Here is a 24,839-nt window from a genome sequence, read left to right on the forward strand (position 1 = left end):
ATTATTATTATTATTTATCTAAAGAAGACAAGGAATTTTTTTTTTATGATCTGATTTTAGGAGTATCGAGAATATCTTAAAATAAACAAACGAAATAAAACAAAACAAAACAACCTCTTTTATAGCTTAGTCACCGATGACTAAACATATCTTTGTGATGTCTGGTGCGCCATAGGTTTCCAGTAAATTTGTATTGAATGAATTAATTGAATAAGGATACTAACAGCACTTTTCTATTTTTTTATTCGGTTCAATTATATGCCTTCCCTATTTCTTAGGGTCTAGAACCATTCATATTTATGATACCTGAAACAAAAAATGAAATAGTGGCTCATTCACAGAAGAGCCATTCAATCTTTTAACATCATTGTTTCCCCCACATTATTATTATCACAAGTTTACCTTATGTAGAGATAATATAAGCAAATTTGTTGAGAATTTTGTGGAGATTTTATTTTTGGGTTATCTGTTTGTTTGACTAGGACAGAGTCAGCCAACCATGGCCCCACATGCTAAATTCAGCCTGCCCCCTTTTCTTGTAAATAAAGCTTCCTTGGCATGCAGCCATACCTATTAGTTTACCTAGAATTTAGGACAGCTTTGGCTATCCTAAGCTGACAAAGTCAAACCATCACTTCAGAGACCAGATAGCCTGCCCAGCCTAAAATAATTATTATCTGGTCTTTTACGGGAAAAAATTGCTGACCCTCGGACTAGAAAAGAGACTTTTAGAGAGAGATAGGAGTTAGAATAGTATTGCATGCCTCAAATTCTATTTAAAGTGTTTGTTAATTCAAAGTTTGGCTTTCTATTGACTCAAATATATATTGCCTTTATAAAATCTTAATATAGCATGGAAGATAATATATCAGTTAATTAATACTAATTAATTTTTACTCCCATTTTTAATAGTAATGAAAGTAATAATAATTGTGACAATATACAACCTTTTTTGACAGAGTGAGAGGATATTCATTCCCAGGGTTGGCGAGGTAAAATTTGCATTCGTACAAATCAGCTACAGTCCTTTGCATCAAGATCAGACCAAATTTATGAATGTCACAAAATAAGTCAATTTGTACGTTCCTTTCCCCAAATGGCCCAGTTTCAAAGAACAGTATCAAGGGGGTCTCAGAAAGGTTTAGATTGTCTTGTTTCCTGGAGATCAGTTTGCATGCTGCTTGAGTGCTATGGTATTTCCTGATAGGAGTAGCAAAGTCTGGTACCTCAACATGGGAATGCTACTGTCAGAGTCCTGAGGGTAATTTGGGGGGCTCAACTATTGGGAGAATAAGTCACGTGTCAAAGAGGGTGCATTTGATTTTCTTCACCACTTCCCAGCCAACACTCTCGGCCTGTGTGTCTCCATTCATCCTGTGTGATGACTCTGGGCCAGTGAGCTTGTATCCCCATGGCAGCAATTGAAGCTGCTAGGTGCAAGAGGGAGCCCTCGGCATAGCACTGGAAAGAAAGGAAAGGAATTTGGTCGAAGTAGCCACCTCACTCAAGAAAAGAAAGTAATAATTACCATTTTATTGGTGTCTATTATATGCCAAGCTTTTTTTGTCTAATTAAATCTACCCCATAACTAATGGCAGCTAATTAAGTCCTACCCACAGTCTAGAGTACATGGTTATGCACATTTAAAGATAAGGAAACCAGGCTCAGAGAGGTTAAGTAATTAGCCCAAGGTTACACAGCTAGTAACTAGCAGAACAAGAATTAGGCTCCAAAGACTTTCTTCCTTAAAATGCTAAGTGAGGGACTTTTTGCAGAGGATTGTGTTTCATGAGTGGATGATGTCATTTGACCCCTGACCTGGAGTTGTTCAATATAAAAACCACCTCTTTAAGGAAGTTATACTAGATGACCTCAAGCAGAAAGAATTTTTGCTGCATTAAGTCTAGAAGCATTCTCCCGGTCCACCTGATTTAGCTTCCCCGCAAACCTTGGCTGCTCTTTGGTAGATGATGATCTTTCCCCACTAAGAGCGAGCCCGATTTCCTGACATGAGAAGCACAAACTCGATTGCCTTGCTTTCGTCTATACAGGAGACCAGGTCAGAGGACGATGTTCAGCCATTCCCAGCGTTTCAGGCAGTGGTACGGCAGCCACAGGTCTCCCACGCAAATGCAGGACGTCCCCAAGCCTCGCGAAACCTCTGCCTGAAAACCCGTGGGTCCGCACCTCCTGCCAAGCTCTAGGGAATGCTGTCTGGGCATCTAAATGGAGAAACAGAATTAGAATTAGAAATGGTACAGGATAGAGGGGAAACACACACACACACACACACACACTCACATGCACACGCACACGCACTCACATGCACACGCACACGCACTCACACTCACGCGCTCCGTATTAGGTGGAGAAAGGGGACTCCCCTAGAGAGCTGGCTCACATGCACACGCACTCACACTCACGCGCTCCGTGTTAGGTGGAGAAAGGGGACTCCCCTAGAGAGCTGGCTGAGGAGCGCGTATTTGGGAAGAGTGGGTGGCGCTCAGCCTCGTCGGGTCCCAGAGGGGCTGTGGGCTGTGGCTTATTCTCTCAACTACCTGTTTAATTGCCCCGCCTCGTACCTGTGTCCTGGGTCTTGGGAAAGCTGTGATTTCAGAAGAGCACCAGAACCTTTTTGGGCCTTCTGGGAAAAATCATAAAGGAAGCTGGGAGGGGGATGTGTCCTGTGAAAAGCCTCTAATCACCAGGATTGATGTTTCTTTTTTCCAGAAAGAAGAGACAGAGCTGTCTCCCAAATAATCATTACTGTTATGAATTACAGTGTGCACAGTGATCCTTATTAGCAATGATTAGCCAACGTTTAAAGATCACTTTGTGCCAGGCGGTGCCCTCAACGTCTTCCATGCATCATATCATTAAATCATCCCAATGACCCAAAAAGTTAAGTACTATTGTTATGCTCATTTTATAAAGAATTATTGAGGTCTGGGGCTGCCCTGGCCAGCACAGTAGCCACTAGCCACATATGGCTTTTGAACACTTGAGATATGCCGTGAGTGTAAAATATACCCAGTATTTCAAAGACTGAGTACAAAAACTAAAAAGAAAAAAGAATGCAAAATATCTCATTAATAAATTTTTAATATTACTTATTGAAATGGTAATAAATTGAATATATCAGATTAAACAAAACATATTATTAAAATTAACTTTTCTTTTTTACTTTTTCTAAGGTAGCCACTATAAAATTATAAATTATATATGGGCCTCACATATATGGCTTGTGCTCTGTTTCTATTGGATAGCTCTGATCTAGGGCAGAGGTCAACAAACTACAGCCAAGAACACCCCATAGCATGGTTTTGTACAGCTTACGAGAATTATAGAATCATTTTTACATTTTAAAAGTTAAATAAAAAAAGTTACATTTTAAAATTAAAATAAAACCCAAAACAACATGTGACAGAGAGTATATATAGCCTGCAAAGCCTAAAATATTTGCTATCAGAAAAGCTTTACAGAAAAGCTTTGCTGACTCCCGGTCTAGATGACTAAGTGATACAACAGGCCTCAAACCCAGGACCACTGACTCCAAAATCTGCTTTATTCATTCTGAATGCCAGCTGTATACTGGATGCCAGACATTGCATAGAATCTTTAGACATAATGCCTCATTTAATTCTGAGACTAAGTGATATTAATTATGTTTACTAATAATGTTATTGTAATACTTCACAAGATTAATAATGTTATTATATCCGTTATATAGATGAGCAAGTCTAGGCTTATAGAGATTCAATAATTTGTCTTAAGTCACACGGCGAATAAGTGATGAGGCTGAGGTTTGAGTTCACGCTTCCTTAAAGGTACAACTGAAAGCCCTTTGATATCCTGTCACTGAATTTCTGTGAGGTCAGGGCCACTCCTTTGTGGATTAGCACTGAGTTACCTTCTCCTTGAGTGTTCACCTGTGGTGGTTTGGTCTTCCCTGGTATAGTCTAATCTAGGGAAGGTCAGCAAACTGTGGCGCACAGGTCAAATTGGGCCCTACTGTCTTTTTGTCTTTAAGAAATAAAATTTTACTGGAACACAACCCTGCCCTTTTGTATACGCTGTCTATGGGTAGTTCTTGCTAGAATAGGAGTTGACTAATTACAGCATCAGACAAAGCCAAATACACTATTTGAGCCTTTACAAAGAAGGTTTGCTGACCCGTGATCTAACTCGTTTAGGACAGAGACCACATTTGACCCACAGTGCCTAGTATGGTGTGGGGTTGGCGAGGGCCCAATACACGTGAAGTGGGAGAGTGAGTGAGTGAGTGAGTGAGTGAGCGAGTGAGACAGCGATGGGTGGGGAGGAGAGTCGGGAGAGCACTGTCCTCTCCTCCTCCTGGTCCAGAGCCCACTCCGTTAGTGCGCGCACGTGGTCACCACCCTGAGCTGCTGCCATTTCTCTAATTGCTGGTGTTGGGATTCTCCCATATCCTTTCCCCACTTCCTTCCGTAATAGTTACTTGACCAGGAACATGTGGATTACATTTCACTTAAAAATACACAGGGAATTTAAAATTAGAGGAAAACATGTTTGGCGAAAACTAAAATACTTTGCAAACCATCTGGGATGTTCTCTTGTTTGTGCTGGAGCTGAGCGCCACTGTCCTCCATGGAGCAGTGATTTCCGCAAATCCCTTGTTCGTATCAGGACAATGGGACTTTCACACTTAAGGAAAACCAGTAGGAGTGTGCACTGTTGGATTGGCGACCAACTGGATGTGAAACAAAGGTTGTGATTCAAGAACATTTCGGGGACAGCCACGGCAAGAATTATTGCAAGAGGCTGCCATGTGCCATTTCCAAACTACGTAATAAGAGCTACCATTACTGAGTGTTTTCCTATGTTTCGGGCACTTTTCTAAGCACCTTCTAGCCTTTCCTTCAATGAATCCTCCCAACAACTATATGAGATGGGTCCTATTCCTGTCCACATTTCAATCTGTGGAAACAGAATTAGGCATCTTAAATAATTTTCCCCAAGGCCACACGAATAGTAAGTGGCAGAGCTGGGACTTAAACTCCAAACCAGGACTAATTAACTCCAAGGCCCGTGCCCTTATTATTCATATTCTACACTGCACTGCCTGTAAATTCTACTGGCTCTGCTTCACAGGCCTTGTGACCTATAGCAGTGCTGGGCATATGGTAATCACTTAGTACTCTTTTCCTTATTAGTATTTTCAAAAATATGAATTTAAACCTACTTTATGCCAGGCACCATGATGGTTGATAGGTATTCTATGAAGATCTAAGACAGATGGCTTTAAATAAAATTGATTAAAAAAAAAAGAAGAAGAAGAAGAAGAAGACATGCCAGCTATCTCTGTATCCAGAGGAGTCCAAACTCATGGAATTCTTGTCCACTTTATGCCCTTTGCTTATCCATTCCTTCTTACTTGGAGGGCGATTTATTTTTCTGTCTCATTTCTCTGGCCCTCTTGCTCTGCCCCCCCACCCCACCTCCAAAATTCCCAGCCCCCAAAACAGTCTGCATATTGTGAAAAAGATTTCTTAAACCACAGGAGTGATGTAACTCTAGGCCTGTTTTTTCTCTCTCTCACACACATAATATTGGATATGAGTGAGATTTTTAAAAATTGGTTTTCAAATGTGATGAAAAGAGTGTCCTTTTCACCAGAACAAAACAACCCCTAATGCTGAAGCCTCCTTCCTGATATGGTTGATTTCCAAAGATGAGGAAATCTGTGCATTGGGCCACAGCCTCCAACCAAGTGCAAGGGACAAAGGAAGCTAAGGATAGGAAAGAACTTTGATGTTTAGAATGAAGCTGGAGAGTCCCTTTGGGCTCTGGAGGCTACAGTTAAAGACATGGCCTGTATTTAGATGGGCAACAGCCCAGAAGGTTCACTTGCAATCCAGCTGATATGACAGGGTTTTTGCCATGGAAAGTGTTCGCATTGGAGCGTTTCTCAGCTAGTCACTGGCCATCAATTACTTAAGAGTCAGATCTTGGCCAGAGGCCCCCGTTCCACAAAGTATGTCATTCTGTGTTCACAGAAATGGAGTTTACAGTCCTGCCGCTAAATTAAAACTGGTGCTTCCAAATTAAAAACAGACAGGACAGATGTGCAGGGAAGAAATGGAGACTCACATCTTTTGTGAATCAGCTAATCATGGTGCCAGAACTTGAAATCAGCTTTTCCTATAGAGGCCTCAACTGCACCACACCTATGTAAACTGTATTAAATGAGGTGGAATTAACGTTTTACCAGATATTTCTTTCACTCTGCCATCTGGAGAAGGATAAAGAGTTCAGTGACGCCCCAAATCCCAAGGACTCTGCAATATGGGAACATGGGGTCAGCACCTGAGGGTGGCCACATCTAGCCTGTCCCCTCGTTGAGCAATATGAAGCCATTTAGGACATGAGAGAGTGGGTGAAAAGGACATGAAAACATGACGGGGGCTCAAGCATGACCCCAAAGTGTTGGAGTCTACACTCCTCAGGAGAAAATGATGAAAAATAAGGCTTTCAATACTCTGCCTGAACTATCAATCTATTCACGATAGAAATATTAAGCTTTATTGAGCATTTAGTATATAAAATTTGAAAACCTTCAATATGATCATGTGACTCTTTGCTTACAAGACTTTAGTGGCTTCGCATTGCCCTAATGATAAAGATCAGTATCCTTTTTTGGGTCGCTAAGGCCTATAGGGTCTGGTCCCTGCATCATCTGGTATCTCTTCTCCCTCCGTCTTGTGCTCCAGATACAATGAGTTTCTCTCACATGCCGCATTTTCTTCCATTTCTAGTTATTCCCTCCGCTGCAGTGTTTTCCAACCATCTTCTTTTTTGAAACATCTTTATTGAGAAATGTGAACATGCCACTGGTTTGCCCATTTAAACTGCATAATTTAATGGTTTCCAGTATATTCACAAAGTTATACAAACAGCATCATATATTTTAAAACATTTTATCACCCCCAAAAGAATCCCCCTACCCATTAACGGCCACTCCCCATTTTCTCCCAACCTCTCTCCACCTCTGGCCTTTGGTAATCACTATCTACTTTACGGCTCTATTCTCTCTCCTATTGTGGACATTTTATACCAATGGAATTATACAAGGTGTGGTCTTTTGCATCTGGCTTCTTTTACTCATCGTAATATATTCAAGGTCCATCCATATTGTATCCTGTATCAGTATTTTGTTTTTATTTATTGTCATATTGTCCATCATATGGCTCTACTACATTTTGTTTTTCCATTAATCAGTTGGTTGGTATTTGACTTGTTTCCATTTTTTTGGCTCTTAGGAGTCATGCTACTATAAATCTTCACATAGAAGGATTTATGCGGATATATGTTTTCATCTCTTGGGTATATACTTAGGAGTAGAATTTCTGGTTCATCCTGTAACTCCGTGTTTAACATTTTGAGGCCATCATCATCTTTTTGACCTAACATCAACTACTACTCATTCTTTAAGCCTCAGAAGTTAATTTCCTCACAAGTGAATCCCTGTTCCTCCATTCTCTCCTGAGCTGAGTGTTCCAGTTACATGTTTCTCATAACTTACTGCATCTTTTCATAGTTATTATTTTTATGTGCCTAATAATTTTGTATACATCTATCTCTCCTACTAGATGATATATAAGATGGCTCTTTAGCTCTTCATTGCATCCCCCGAGCTCATGCTAAGGCACTGTGGTAGCCTTCGAGATGGGCCCCAATGATTCTAGCTCCTGATGTTCATGCTCTTATGTAATACCTTTCCCTTGAGTGTGGGCTTGACCTGGTGATTTTTTTCTAACAGATAAAATAAGGTAGAAATGAAAATATTTTGAGAGAATAGTCTATCACTGATCACTTGCTCTGAAGGAAGCTAGTGGTTGCCTCATGAGGGCACTATATAGAGACCCACTTAGCAAGGAACGGAGGCTTCTTGCCAACAGTCATGTGAGTGAATCATCTTAGAAACAGGTTTACCAGCCCCAGTCAAGCCTTCAGATGACTATAACCCCAGTCCATGCCTTAACAGCAACCTCATTAGGGATCCTGAGCCAAAACCACCTAGGTAATTCCTTGAATTTCTGACCTGAAGGAATTTTGAGATGGTAAATGTTGGCTGTTTTAAGCTACTAAATTTAGAGGGTACATGGCAATAGAAAATGAGTATAGTTATACTGCCTGGAACATACAAAGAGCTCAATAATGAATGAATGAATGAATGAATGAATGCCATAAGTTTCTCAAAAATAAATAAAGACCTTTGAGATGTAATATTCTGAATCTGAACTCATCATCTTTTCCCACAAACAAACCCATTCTTCCTCCTGTGTTCCCCATCTCAGTGATGGACGTAACCATCTCTCCAGGAGTCCAAGGCAGAAATCGGGGCCGCGTTCTCATCTCTTACCCACGCTTCACCCCCTACATCATCCATGTTCATCCTCTCTCACCTCTTTCATGAATTATACCTTCCTCACTGACTTTCCTTCCTCTGCTTCCATACTAATCTTGCAGTGACTCTTTCAAAATAAGCCAACTTGATCATGACCCTGATTAATAACCAAACAAATAAACCCTGCTTATCAGGTCCTTCACAGTCCAGTTCATGCTTTTCTCTGGAGCTTCTATATTTTATCACCCTCCACTCAATCCTTAGCCAAATAAGCTTCTCTTTCTGGAAGTCACTGTGATTTTCCATATGCTGTTCTCTTATTTGAACAGTCTTTTCTCCATTATCTCTTAAAATGGCTAACTCCTGCACTCCCAATTCTGCAAAAGAAAGAATGGAGGACATTAAAAGCTGTGTTTATTGAACCCTTCCTAGGTTTAAGTGTTTATATCACGGAATGACTATGTCAACCCTAAATGGTACACTGCTGACATGCATTTCACTGGTGAGGAAACTGGGGACCAAAGAAGCCAGGAATAAGAACAGATCTATATGACTGACACCAAATCTGGAAAGTAAAAAGTCACATCAGACTGCCACTTGGCACAGCAGACTGTTTCCTCATCCATCCAAGGGGCATCTTCAGCATTTCCAGGGCCTGAAGCAGGATGAAGGATCGACTACATAGCACCATACCATTTCATTTTCAAGTTTCTTGTTGTTTACTTTAATTATTAATTTATTTTTGAAATTTTTTTATTGAGGTGAAATTTATGTAACATAAAATTAACCATTTTAAAGAGTACAATTCAGTGACATTTAATACATTCTCAATGTTCTACAACCATCAGTTCTGTCAAGTTGTAAAATACATTCATTTATTTTAGACCTTGAGGGCAGAGAGTCTACTTAGTCATACTTCTCAGTACATGGAATGTTAATATCATCATCAGGGCAGGGTTCTTTCTTTAAATCACTTATTTATGATTTCCTTTTATTCCTCATTCTGGATGATCTGCCCCCATCATACTCACATGTCTAATGCCTATCTTATTGTTTACCCATGCTTTATATTTAAAAAAAAAAACTTTGTGTATTTTATAACTTTGATCTTTCATTTTCCTTCAACATTAAAAAAAATAATAATAATGGGGATATACCATTCATCTGTCCTTAAGGAGGAAGCTTTGCTTCTGTAGAATAAGTGCTAAGTAGTCAAGAATCCTTTGTTCTAAACCAGGGGTCCACAGACTATGGCCCAAGAGCCAAACTCAGCCCTCAGCCTGTTCTATAAACACAGATTATTGAAATGCAGCCATGTTTGCTTGTATTGTCTGTGGCTGTTTTCTCATGACTGGAAGAATTGAATGGTTGTGACAGATACTGCGTGGCTCACCAAACCTAGCATCTCACCCTTGAAGAGGGTAGCTGAGCCCTGCTCTAAACCACAGTCTGTCCCCTAACTCTTTGCCTGGTCATTATCCCAGTCTTTTCATTTCCTGGGCCTTATTGTCTAGTTCCTAAAATTGAGGCCATGGTACCAAAACTATAGTTTTTAGTTCTCTTTTAAATTTTCTTTCTGCCTTATGCAGTAGAATATATTTTTCAAACAAAATATGTATGAAAAAAAACAATGTGGAAGGTACAAAAGTCAAATATCTCTGGTAGAAGCAGAGATCTACATGGTTGGCCTCCCCCTCATCTGTCTCTCCATTAGCCTCTAAGATACCATATTGATAGGCCAGGGCCCTGGAGACCTTTGTGAGAAAAGCAAACCATCTCTTAGATATTTTCACGGCCATTCCCCTCTGTGGCATGCTGCTGTTGTATGGTCCTATGGAAAGCTATAGATTTAGGGGTTAGTTTAAATTTCAATGCCAACATTTGCTGTGTGGCTTGGGCCAGTCACTTTAACCTCTCTGAGCCTTGGTGTCCTCATCTGCATGGGAAAATGGGGATAAATAATCTTGACATCACATGCTGGTTTTGAGGATTTGAGATACTATTTCTGAAATACCTGGCACAGGAATCTGCACTCAGCAAATTGGAGCTTCGAAGCATAAAAAAAATAGTATTCATGCAAGGGAATCCACGTGATGCCTTCTTTGTGTGTGTTGGTTCTGGATCCTCATTTAGAGTGTAAGTTCCTTGAGTTTAGTGATCATTCTAGTCTTGGCTTTTCGAATGTTGCACTGAGGTTGGAAAGATCAGCCTTCTCATTTGGATGGAGATCTATTACTTATGTGCTGTGACTCAGGGACACTCCTCAATATCTATCTCTGCTTCACACTGCATGCACAGTGGTTGGATGAGTGCTTGACATCCACCCTTTGTTAGCTACAGATTAACGGGGCAGCACCAGAAGACAGAAAGATCCCAGATTTCTGAGTATCCTGATACCGAAGAAATCCCTCCATCTGCCTGAGTGAAAAAATAGATTTTTATTGTGCTAACCCACTGAGGTCTCAAAGTTTATTTTTCACTGGAGCAGAGCTGGATCCCTTCTGACAAGTACAACAGCCAACATTTATTTAGTGCTTGGTCTTACCTTTAGAACCTTATGCATCTTTTTAGTATCATTTCATCCTCAGAGCAGACCTCTCATTCTCTTTACAGATAATGAAATCAGTAAATTATCTTAGAACACACACACACACACACACACACACACACAGTTAGGATGTATCAGACCCTGAATTTGACTCCAGGGCTGCCTTCTGAACCATGACACATAGCTGCTTCTTACAGAAGGTATAGATAGTTGAGAAGTTAAGAAACTTGCCCAGGATCACAACACTCAGAAACGGCAGAACCATGATCAAAACCCAGATCTGCGTGGTTTCACATTCCGTGAAAATTGCCACTCTCCTTTCACTCTGCTTTGCAGCTTTGGGCCAGGCCGAAGCAGAGAGACCACTGTGTCTTTCCCGGGGTTTTGCACGCACTGTCCAGCATGTGGACCGTGAACACTTCGGAAGGCATGAAGGCCGTGCACGCCCAGCCACTGCGGGTGTGGCAGCAGGCAGAGCCCATCGGACTTGCCTGTAGCAGATCCCTGTGCCCAAGGGAGGTTGCAGATGCTCTGGCCTGACAATGATGCAGCCCTGCCTCCGGGCGGCACTTCCCACACCACGAAACTCTGTGCGGGGCTTGCAGAGCTCAGCGACATTGCCGTGGGTGGTCCCTGGGGAAACCCTGAGTCCTGCTATCGACAGGCGTATTGACTTTCAAACCCACAGTGTTGGAGCCTCAGGGCACTCTTTGACTCACATTTCCTTTTTCAGTCTATAATGCCACAGAGGTTCAGAGAGGTAGCCAGCCCTGTCTGACTAGGTAATGAGGAGAGGACTGTAGCATGAAGGGAAAGAAATGAAAGTGATGGTAACGGTGGCTAACATTCAGGGGTGCGCGTGCCAGGCCGTCTATAAGCTGCTCAGTGGGCATAATATGAGAGGTGATATTCTCAGCAAGCCTGAGCGAAGGGTATTATCTGATTATACAGGGCAGAAAATGGAGATTCACAGAGCTCTGGTGAACTACCCAAAGCGATGCATCTAGGACTTAGATATTGTATGAGATTCCTCTGGAACCAGGAGTCTTGATTTGCTTGGCCCTTTCAATGTTAACGCGCTTTATAAATGAGTTCCTTTGACAGTTTTGCTATACTGAATAGTCCATTGGGGTTCTCACCTTGCAAAGAGTATATGTAAATGTTAATTTATTTGATCTTCACAAAAGCTTTGTGAGGCAGAAAGGATGTATCTAATTTCCTATTCAAGGACACAGAGAGGTAAACATCTCACCCAAGGTCACACAGTGAGCGGCAGAGACAGGCCCTAAAACCCCAGTGTTCTGAAACTTTGTCGAATGTCTTCTGGTGATCCCCCTCCACCCCAGCTCTCTTCCTGGAAGCCCAAGATTGTTTGGTGGCTAAGAGCATAGGCTTCGGCCTGGGGCCATCTTGGATCTGAGTCCTCACTCACAGCTCAAGAGCTGTGTGGATCTGTACTATGCAAAGCCCTTCTGAGTCCAGGTTTTCTTAGCCATAAAGTAAGAAGAATACTAGTAATACGCACCTCATGGTTATTATGAGGATTCAGTATAAGTCCATGTAAAGTCAGTGTTCGATGGATAGAAGCTATTAGTTTTCTGATACTATAAAATCTCTTCATCTGACTGTTGCTGTCTAAGAAAGATCACATTGAAAAAAAAAAAAAAACCATCATGACTGTGATAGGGCCTGAGACTCCTACCAGCTCATGTGTGTTTCGTCCTCTGAGATCTCCAGGGAACCTCACTGTGCTCAGAGCCAGTTTTGTGGATTCTGTGGGAAGTAATGTCATTTGGCTTCTGGCCCTTGAAGGAGAGGTTGGGTGTAGGCTGCATGAAGAACCCTACCTATCCACGGATGGCTCCACGGTCTACACAGCCTGTGAGCTGCTGCCCCTCACAGCAGCTTCAGCTGCCTTCCTGATAACAGTGTTATTCTCTTCGGTCTTCTGGGACTCTCACCAACATCATTAATCAAAGCACCGCCTTGCTTACTCGTACTGAAGTATTCTCACCGCCTCATCAATCATAAAAGCAGCAAAGGGTGTGCTTTGGATTTCTAAGGAAAGCTCCAGACAGCACCAGAAGGGGGAAAAACCCATGTGGGGGCGGGGGTAGCTTAATTATCAGCTGGTCCTTGGCCCATCACTCACGCTGGAAATGTCTTTACAGCTTTATTTGGGTTGTGTCTCTTTTTAAATCCTAGTAAACAGCCGTTAAGCTAAAAACCCTCATTGCTCGGCACAGGGAGCCCCACTGGTTTTCGAGCTATTATTTTAATAAGGCCTATTTTACAATTAAGGCACCATGGGCTTTAAATTACATATAAAATAAAATGTGGAAATTGAAGCATTAAGTGTGTGATTGCCGTTAGAGAAACAGCAGCCTCTCTTTGTGGTAAAATGTTGTCTGGTATAAAACAAATAGAACAGAAGGCTGGGGTTACGCACCACCACGACGCACAGACACACACACACACACACACACACACACACACACACACACACACACCACGAGACAGGCCTGTTCACTCTTCTCCAGTTGAGATTTGGGGTCATGCCTAAATGGAGCTAAATAACAATACTATAAATAGTATTAATAATAATAGCATTTAACTTTCTGCACACTTAATATATGCCAGGCACCACTGAGAACTTTCTCATGCACTGTCATCCTCCCGACAAGGGTTAGGGGAAAGTACCCTCTGTATCCCCATGGCAAAGAAGGGAATGAGGCTTGGAGTGGAGGTCACCTACCTGAGGCTTCGGTACCCGCAAGGGACAGAGCTAGGAGCTAAACCCAGGTCTGCCTCACTGCAGACCCCGTGGTTGCAGTCACTCTGCTTCAAGCCCACACCCTTGATTTTATTAACAAATATTTTTGAGCACTTGTGCTGAACACTGAGCAGTCCCACTGGTGAACGAACAGCCATGGTCCTTGCTCTCAGGGTGTTTGTAGCTGAGCAGGAGCTGCAGGGATAAATAGGATACAATTGTGAGATTTGTGACTACGCACGTGGTCAGTGTTAAGAAGGGAACAGCAGAGTGTAGTGATGGAGAGTAAGGTGGGAAGTGGCTTCTACGTAAAGAGAGCGAGGGAAGACCTCTCTGGAGAGGCGATGTCAAAGCTAAAAGAAAGGAGCGAGGAGGAAAGAGGACCCAACTATGAGAAGAAGCAGAGCCTGCGCCACAGCCTGGCCGAGGGAAAGCACGTGGTGACTGCCAGGGACCGAGGGAGGCGGCGAGGTGGGAGGCCGTCAGCGGAGGAGTGGAGATGAGGGTAAGGAGGCGAGCGTGGGTTGGTGCAGTCCCGACCACGCTCAGGAGACGGCTTTACTCTGAGTCTTGGGAGAAGTTTAGGCAACGGAGACTCATGCTCCAGTTTTAAACGGATTAGTTGGGCTGCTAGTGAGGATGGAGCGGAATTGGGAAGAGTGAAAGTAAGAGGACAGCAAGTCAGGAGGTTGCTGCAGTAGCCAGGAAAGCCGGAAAAGCTGGCCATGGAGATGGAGACTGGAAGGATTCTAGCTATATTTTGGAGGTAGACATGGCAGGGCATTGTCGACCACCCACCTCCCACAGTCCCCGGCAGCCTCCGTGTTGTACTGTCATCTGGTCCTTGTCCTCCCAGAGAAGGCTCCGTTCACCCCCTCAAGCAAAGCTTCATGTTGCAAACTGTTCTGCCCCTCCCTTCCTGGACCGTCCATGGGTTTATGTAGCTGGTCTCTCCAGCTAACAACTCCTCCCTCCTATAAAACAAAAATATGTTTTTAAGCTACCACCCACACCCGCCATGCTCCCCGTGGTTGGCATTTAAGTCCAGAGGGTTTGAAAAGGTTTGGAAGACTCTTCTACATGTAAATGAGCCACATGCAAATCAGACCTGCCTGCCTCTTAGACAGCTGTTGGCAGCGGGTGATGCCACAAATGTTCATTTGTTTTTACAAAGCACCACGACCCCGTGGGCCCGAAGCTTTTACAAAATAACACTGAGGGGATGGATGGGGGCCGCATCTTCCCCAGCGGCCAGAGATGCTCCGGCGGCAAGCCTTCATCTTCCCTCAGAAGACGAGTCTCCTCTCCGAGGAACGGAGGGTGTGACCAGCTGTGTCATGGACTTGGAAGCTTGTCACTTTTTGCCCACAAAATCCAGCTCCTGGGTGGTATGAAGTCAAATTCATTAACATCTGACAGCTGCTCGGTGGCTTATGGAAAATGACTTGCAGCTTTATGGTTTCATTTGCAGTTTGGCCTTTCACAGCTGGAAGCCTGGGGGTGAAGAGACCCTGGGATGGGGTGAAGGATCTTCAGAAAGGAGTGATCCTTTTGAACTCTTCCTACATCTCAGTGCTAATGGGAAACCTTCAGAGGCCAACATTGGCAGAGCGGAGCTTAGAACCTTCCAAAGATACTCAGTGTGAGTCTCTCTTTCCTCATGCCCCCAGAGGCATATTGGAGAGTCTCAGCAGAGATATCTATTGAGACGTTCCTCAGGCTCACCTTATGTAGAAGCTATCTTCCATTTTCTAAGAACTGATTCTCTTACCCCATCAATCCACATGCTTCCTGTGGGAGAAACTATATTTCTGCAATGGGCTCTCTGCCTTGGCTTCGGCTATTGGAAGACCAATCAGACTTTCTCATCTAGGAAAGTAGAACTGAGATTAAGGTCTCAGTGGGGCTGGTCTCCTGAACGGAGGAAATAGAATCCTACTAGCTGGGGAAAATCAGATTTTGCCTCAGGTAGTGTTGGAGAAATTAGCGCTATCTACCACAATAGACAAACCCCACATCTCAGTGATTTAACGCTGTAAGAGAATATTTCTCAATCGTGCATGTAGGAGTGCCACATGAACACATGGCTTTCAGGTGGCCGCAGCAGGAGAAGGGAGAGCTGGAGGGTCACAAGGGATATTTTAAAGAGTCAAGCCTTACATCATTTTCATTTGTATTCTACTGGCCAGGATTAAATGAGATGGTTCAAACACAACGTGAGGCAGGGAAATGAAGAAAATACGGTGTCTTCGCATGCTAAAGAAGTGGAAATGTATTGAGCACGTAACATTGTTTCAACACACATGAACCTGCAAGCAAAGAAAGGCAGTCCCCAAAGAGAGGAGGACGTGAAGCAGGCACGTGCTACAACAGTATCCCTATAATGAGCTCCAGTTGTGAGCTGAGGTGGTTCAAGGGGTTGCTATACTCACAGACAATGAGCAGCATACCAATACAGCCTTTAGCATCCACTGCACACTAACTCATAACTTGACCTTGACCACTGTTCAAGGTAAAGCCCAACTCCTCATAATAGTAAAAAAGGTGAAGTTCTACATGCTTACGACTCTGGGCTTCTAACCAGAAATGACTTGAGGACACAGGTGTTGTTGTTGGCTCAGATTTAAAAAGATGAAATTTTTCATATCGTCAACTGAGAGAGTACCCTTCAATGAAGTCATGATTTTTTTTTGAAAGACCATATTGCCTTTTTGCAGAGGTAATTTTCTTACATTTTAGACAAAGCTATAGAGGAAGGAGGAAGCCTGAGTCCAAGAACAGCAAAGGAGACAGTTGCACCATCAGCAGCTGGGGCAGTTCCATATGCAGATGGATTGGGTGGCATCCTGGACAGTGACTTCAGTTGTGTCAGGAGAACCTCACGGGCTCTTACTGCTCATCCCTGAAACCCTGTCCTAAGAACTTCATTCATTTTCATGGCTTAAGTCTTTATAAATTTTCCCAACCTCATCTTCTTGCACTCAACATTCCAAAGCTGGTAATTTCTGTCACATTCCCTAGGCTCCATCTCATCCATCATTTTCTGTCCTTCTGTTCCTTTCTCTGTCCCCAGAATGTTCTCCTCTTCTTCATGGAAAATTCCACTAGCTTTTCTCCAGCCCTCCTCAAAGCCTTCCCGGTACGGCTGAAGATGATTACTCCTACGGTACTGCCACCTCCATTATTGCTGTCTTGTCATTCTTCTCAGTCAGTCTCCCCTGTGCCTGCCCAACCTCGCAAAGCCCAGCCTGGGCCATCCTTGAAGGCAGGATTTTCATCTTACTTGTATTTAAACTCCTATAGAATCATCTGTTATCCGACACATAGTAAATGCTCAACAAATAATTGACTAAATAAATAAATGGGAAAATGAATGAATAAATGAATGAATGAATCTGTAACACTAGTTGCATCTAGGAAGGATTACCAGTCATGTCTTAGCAAATATATATAAGTCAGTGTTAACTGATTTGAGCTTTACGGGAAATGGGGATAGTTTTCATTACCGCTACTAGAGGCATTTATTTTTTCTCTCTGACTTTACTCCATGGGTTACTCAGGCATTCGGCTCCTCCCCTGGCCTTTCAGAATCCATTTACTCCAACTTCAAATTTTTCTGCTCTACCTCGCAGTACTGTTTACTTCTGCTTCTTGCTCCTAAACTTGCACACGCAAACACAGTGACATATTTAACAGTATTGGAGCATTAGTTCCATGGGAAGGCCATGTGTGTTGTGGCCATCGGCATCCGCGGTGCCTAGAACAGTACCAGCCACATAGTAGTTTCTCAATAAATACTTGCTGAATAAATGAAATAATCAACAAATCAATAAATATGTAAAGGATTGGAGTCCTTCCCATTAATATGTGATTGATTTCTTAGAAAGTTGTCTGGGTTTTAGATAAAATTTTTTCCTCCTATTATAAGAGGGTGATAAATTGGTTTTATCTCATTTAAAACTCCTCTGATCAGTTAGAATATTTTATGGAGAAGGATTCAAATTGAATTCAGTGGGAAAAGAGGACCATGATTGATTAGCGGTGTCTGTCTCAGGGAAAGGAGGGGAAAATGGGAATGCAGTTTTATCCCTGAACGAGAGAGAATTCCAAGGTACTACATAAGTAATACTTGATCACGTGGTTTAGGCTGTAGACGTCTATGTAAAATAGTGAGAAAAAAGGAGGGCTGAGTTGATGAGGATGTCCGCAGTTCCCAGGTCATGTGAATTTGAAAAAAAAAAAAAAATGGTAAGACTTTTTTAAAACAAATTGGTGTAAAATTTTCTATTCATATATATAAATAAATCTGACTATCAATTTAGATTGCCAAAACACTAAACTATGTAACTGCAGAAAGAAAAAAAAAAGTGCTTATCCAACCGTATTAGACAGACTGAAGCAAGTGTTTGGGTGTCTTGGAACAAATCACCTTGAGATTCTCTGTGGTATTTATTAGTGCCATTCATCAAATATTCCCAGTATTGCTTCTGCTAAGTACATAGCAGAATTGCCTCTTCTCTGGCTCCTTGAAGTTGGGTGTGATCATAGGCTCTCATTGGCCAATGAAATGTGAATGGAGGCAACACGGGCCCCCTTTGGACAAAAGCCTTTAAGGGCCAGTGTGTGGTTTGCTCTTCTTGGCCCCTCGTACAGCAACCAGCAAAGCTCCAGATGGCAGGGCCTTCAGCCTGAAACTCTGACCTAAAATGGCACAGAGCAGAGCAGAGTCTCCAGCTGATCTGCTGTAGACACAGAGCATGAACAAGAAATTAACCTTTGTTAACATTTTAAGCTACTGAAATTTAAGGTTTGTTTATTGCTACAGTATGACTGAGCCTGTCCTGATATATTCTCCAAATTGGGAATTTATAACATATCACCATGTAGGATAGAGATAAGACAAGTCGATAAGGACCAATAACTTAGCTAAGCATCCCCTTTTCTAAACTAGCTTCTGTTCATCGGAAATATTTAGGAAAAAAGTCAATAGAGGGAGAAATGAAAGCTCTACCTCCCACTGCTCCTCGTCATGAACCTTGTGCTCCAGCTGAACGAAGCAATGCGCCGTTCTCTGTAATCACCTCCAGGCTTTCTCATTTCATGCTTTTTTTTTTTCCCTACTGTCCTCTCTCCTTAGAAAATATTTCTATCACCATGTATCCAAGTCAATCCCATCTCCCAAAGACCGGCCACCATGCTGACTCCTCCAAATATATCTTCCCACCAGCTAGGCGTGAACCTTTACCAAATTCTCAGAGCCCTTCATTATTATCTCTCATATTATACTGTTCATTGTCTATCATACAGGTTCATCAAACAATTGTATGACAGAATGGAGGGAAGGAGAAAAGGAGAGAAAGAGAAAGAGAAGGAAGCAAATTTAGGGAATGACGGTTGGCAATGTGGAAATAATATTTGCAAATTGAGGAAACTGTTCTTTGCCTCTCTATTTTATATTTTGGGCTTCCTTCTAAAAACTCCTTATTCTAGACACCTTCTGTGCTACCCCAGAGTTGCCTTCTTTTAACTGTGCCTTCTGATTAGTTATGATGGGTTAGTTGTTCAGATAAGATGCATCCTGTCTAACAAGTGAGGGAATCTATGATCCTTCCTGATTAGCGAATGCATACTTCCATCGGCCTTCCCTTCATCCCGTGGTGGTGGCTCATGATACACACTGGCGGCAATTCTAGGTCTCCAGTATACACTCTGAAAAATTATAACCTTAACTTCTTCAATGGCCCTTTTGAAAGACACAAACCAGTTTTCAGTGCCCAACGTACAATGAAAATTCTGGGTCTCTTCTTTGAAAGTTCTTGAGAATTTCAAAATGACCACAGCTGAGCATTAAAACAAAGGTGAGGCCCTTCCAAATATGAGGCTCCGCGTAACTGCACGGGTGCACGCCCATGAAGTCAGCCCTTGCGTGTGATACAGGAGTTCTCAATGCCTTCCAATCCTACAACGTCGGGGACAGTCCATTCCAGTTATATAGAGATTGTCCCCAAACTGGCAACATCTTCATCTCCTCCTCCTATCTACTAGACATGTCCTAACCATCATAAACACACTGACTTCCAGCAATTAGTTGTCTAAGGAGTTCAACAACCTTCAGGAATGTTGCCTGCTCATCTTTGTTCTCTGCAGAGAAAGTGAGATGTGTTCCAGCATCAAAGCAACACTTCACTCAGCTTCTCCCAACCTCCCTTGGAGATAGATGCTGCTATAGACTGAGTGTTTGTGTCCAGAATGCTTATGTTAAAACCTAATCCCCTAATGTGATGGTATTTAGAGGCGAGGCCTTTGGGAGGTGATTAGGTCGTGAGGATGGAGTCTTCATGAATGGGATCGGTGTTCATATAAAAGAGACCCCAGAGAGCCCTCTCATCCCTTTCACTTAGGAAGACACAGAGAGGAAACAGCCGTCTGTGAATTGGGAACGAGGCCCTCACCAGACAGCGAATCTGCCAGTGCCTAGATCTTGGACTTCCTAGCCTCCAGAACTGTAAAAAATAAATTTCTGTAGTTGATGAGCCACTCAATCTATGGTATCTGTTCTAGCGGCCCAAACGGACTAAGACAGATGCCAAGGAAGAGTTTTGATTTGTCTTCATTTTATTTTAACAGTTTGTCCGTGTTCACCTACTAGAGCACTTATCTATTTCTTCACAGAGTTGAAAGTTTGCCCACGTCTTCTAAGAACTGTGGTCTTGATGGTATGGGAGTGTGTTTTATTTTATCTTAAAAAAAATTTTTTTTCCCCTACCTAAATCAAAGGGAGGTTAAGAATACTTTTAGCTTATGTTGTCTAACTCCTCTACAGTTCAATTCCACATCAAGGTAACAGAGAAACTGTGGCGTGTTCTCCAGTAGGGCAGGCCAGCAGGAGTTCCCAGCATGGATCTGTGATGCTCTGTGATCCACTCACAGCTTTGGAGAGTACACCACACAGGGGAGGACTAGTCTGCTCCTGTTCGAAATTCTAGGAAACACCAAAAGATTGCTACAAGACCTGGAAGTTATATTTCTATTGTCCTTGCCCTTCCTTTGACGAACTAAGTCAGTAAGCTTGTTAAGTGAGTGCACAGGGCAGATGAGGTCATAGTGCTGTCTTCAGTCCCCACAGGGCCAGGGCCAAGATGTTCTATTTCCCTGTAATACCATTTACAGTCCTTGTCTGTAGTGGTTAGACTAGCGTCCATTCTGATGGGCTGAAGCTGTGTTATATCAATTATTAAATTTTGTTTATTATCGTCCACATGACCATTTGCAATTTGGTATCACACAAATGTGCAACTGAGGGCGCCTGGAATGATGGCATGGTGCAGCCAGCTTATACCAGCTCACAAACTCATCCTTCTCCGCATTCAGTGATGTAACATTGGCAGCTTGGAGTCAGCCATAGTAGGAGTATTTACACCACAGAAATCAGCAAACGCTACAAATCAGGGCTTTTTTGTTTTCTTTTCTGAAAACCGACTTATCAACTCATCACACATTTTAGATGAGAGATATGTGATTCATTTGTTTAGTTATTCATCCTTTATTTCATTCACGGTACCTTCAAAACATTTATTGCTGGATATTTTATTTCCCACACTAGGACATTTTCCAGAGTGAAAGGGGATGCTCTTAAGAATTATACCAGCACAATCCAGGGTAAACAGAGACTGTCTTGTGTTGGCACCATCTTATATTGCCTCCAGGCCCTGTGCTGATTGTTGGGAATATAGCAGTCAGCTGAGGGACGTGATCTCTATCCTTCTGACATTACAGCCTAGTGGGCTAAAGGAATATATTAAGTAGCATTACTTACTGCTTTATCTCCCAGGAATATTATCAAGGGGTTTAAATCAAATACTATAAAAAACAGCAATGTAAAATTCGATGTTATTTTTATCATCTAACTTTAAGAAATTTTGAATTGTGATGATATAATTCGTTTTACAAAACAAAGCACATAACCACTACTGTGTTCAAAGTGTCACCCTAAGAGGCTGTATATTTATCCCAGAGAGACTGTCATCACAGAATACCCGAGTCCTGAGGATATTTTGAGTAGCTTTGATGACAGTGTGCATCCTTGCAGTACAGAGTCACCTTTTGAAATGGACCAGAAGTTAATTGGCATTACGTGTGATGGAGAAAGAAAGTGACCAGGCTGGGGAGAACGCTTCATTTTAAAACAGGGTGGAATCATGGGTCATGTGATGAAGTTTCCTATGTCGTTAGCTAAAGCGGCTTTGCCAATAGACACTCCCAAGAAACTTTGCAAAATGGAGTTCACTCAATTCTTTTGAATAAGCAATCTTAATTGTTTAAATTACCCCCGAGAGCTTTTGGCTACATCTTATATAGTTCAGGTATATAGTAGTCTGGTTTTTATGTCACAGATTCACAGAAAGCTTACTGATAATTTTTTTTTCCATCTGGTACAAGCATTGAAAAGGTCAGTCAAAAGTCCAAATGCCCTAAATATGGTTAATCTTAAAATGTTGCTATGCGGAGAGAGAGCAGTTGCTGCCACCAGTCTTTAGAAGGTGCTACGCCGCACACAAATTCCTATTACTGGAAACTGAGCTCAAGCAGCTCCTGCTCCACAGCCATCCCATCAACACAGAGTCACGGAGATCTACCTCGTATCAGGGCTCAGCTTTGGGCACAGCAGCGAGGAAAAGTCACAGGCCTCCTATGTCCTTAGAAGTTACAGCCTAGCAGGGAGAGATGGGCTTTGCTCAGACAATACACCAGTGAAAGGAAGGTTTCACACCGCTGTATTAAATGCCATAAGAAGAAAGTACAGGGCCCTATGAGAGAATAGAACCCTCCCGAAGAAAAAAGGTTCATGAAGGATGAGTAAGAATTAACTGATCAAAGGGAGAGAACAAACAACAAACAAATTGTGGGAAGAGAAGAGCATGTACAGAAACCCAGAGGCTAAAGTTAGGATCTGGGAAGCATTCTAATTTGGGGATCACATGGCCAAACTCTTCTATTGATAAGTGAGGAAAGTTGGAAGGTCAAGTGGAAAGACCAGACATCCTGACTCATATGTGCTTCGTTCAGGATGTTTGCCAGCACCAGTCCATCACTGCTTGAATTCTAGATGTGTCTGGAGCATGCAGAGAACCTAAGAGCTGAGGGGATCAACAGGTGTTGCTCTTGGGGTTAGCATCTGGGGCTTGTACACACACATATACACATATACACACATACCCACAAGTATATGTAGATGCACATACATACAAACACATGAATATACACACAAACACACAGCTATTTTTACATACGCATACACATGTATACGCATACATACACACATCTATATGTATTTTTTTTTTTTTTGGTTTATAAAGGTGGCTCTTTATCTGCATTATATTAAAGCAGCAGGGTAGCATTGCAGAAAAAACACTGAATTCTACTTCTGTCCATATCAGTACAGATCACTACATCATTTCATGCCTCTGTTTTCTTATCTGTAAAATAGAGATGAATAACAAATCCTATGGTCTAAATAATGCACTGGTTTTAAAGAGGTGCTTATGAGATGGTTAATATAAAATCATTATCTATACTTAATACATTATTATATTATTATTAAACAGCCAGAAAATTAAATGATGATTCGGAGATGTCTCTTGTGCAGTGACACTACTATTTTGCTTCCTTCTTTACCTGTCGATCTGGAAATTGTTTACCTCCACCATGGCCATGTAATACAGGCTTTGGTGATCTAGCACTATGAGAACTGCCCCCCCCAATCCCATTCAACACCCTTCCCTGTAGGGTTCAGGGTCACACTCTCTGGAATCAGACAAATGCAGATCACTATTCCAGCTCCGTTACTTTCTAGCTCAGTTGCCCTTAGAAAGGCTGCTTAATCTCTTTGAGTCCCAGTTTCCTCATTTGTAAAGTTTGGATATTAATATTTCCCTCATAGACTTGTGAGGAGAGGAGGCTATTGTCTGGAATCCCCCAGGCTCCTGTCTGAGACACAGGATGCCTCAGGAGGCCGCACCATCTGACAGGAATGCGCTATGCTTCCATCACCAGCTCCAAACATCGCCAAACACCCAGAAGCCTTGCGCATCTGTTGCACCATTATGAACCTGTCATTCTGCGAACTTTAAAAATCTTTTGGGGATACTATTTATATTTTCAGTCTGTTCCACGTCTTGGGATTGATTCAGTTGTTTGTTCATTCAGCAAACATTGACTGAGCACCTACTATGTGTTGGACACCATCCTGGGCACTCGGTATATCTCAGGAGCAAGATAAACAAAAAGTGCCACTCTAGCAGGGGAAGATGGACAATAAACGATACACATGACATATTCATAAATTCTGTAGCATACTTGCAAATGATAAGTGCTGGTGGGGAATGAAAGAGCGGTGGAGTTGTTTAATGGGCATGAGGTTTCAATTACGAAAGAAGAATAAGTTCTAAATGTCTGCCGTACAACGTGATGCCCGTAGCAGACCATATGGGATCATGCACTCAGATTTGTTGACAGGGTGGATCTCATGCCAGGTGTTCTTACCACAAGAAGACAAAACCAAACAGACAAAAGCAAAGGGACAAAAAGTGATAACTGTGTCATGGGTCTTTGCACAAGCCGAAATTTATCTAATTGTATACATTAAATATGAGCAGTTCTTTGTATCTCAATTATATACGTAAATTATTTCCTACATATTAAATTATAGATAATAAATGTATATGAATAAAATGTAAAACTTTTTTTTTTAATATAAAAGCAGTGTAAATTTATCAAGAATGCCAGGATGAGCAGTGGGTGCGGTGCGCCTGTACTCAGAGTGGTCCGGGTGTGCGTGATCAGAAAGAGGCCGCCTCAGCAGAGACTCGCGGGAGGGGAGAGAGTGAGCCATGTGGCTCTCTGGAAAGCAGGGAAGACAGAGAACGCTCCACGCAAAGGGAACAGGAGCATGGCTGACGCATAGGAAGAGTAACAAGGAAGCCAGTGTGGTGGGAGCAGAGTGAGCAAGAGGGAATGTATTAGGAGAGGAGATGGGAGAGGTAACAGAAGGCTACAGGGCTTTGTTGGCATCGTTTAGACTCTGGATTTCACCCTGAATTTATTCACCGACAAGTAGGTTGTTGTATCAGGTT

This window comes from Pteropus alecto, unplaced genomic scaffold, assembly GCF_000325575.1.
Source record: "Pteropus alecto unplaced genomic scaffold, ASM32557v1 scaffold40, whole genome shotgun sequence".
Taxonomy (NCBI): domain Eukaryota; kingdom Metazoa; phylum Chordata; class Mammalia; order Chiroptera; family Pteropodidae; genus Pteropus; species Pteropus alecto.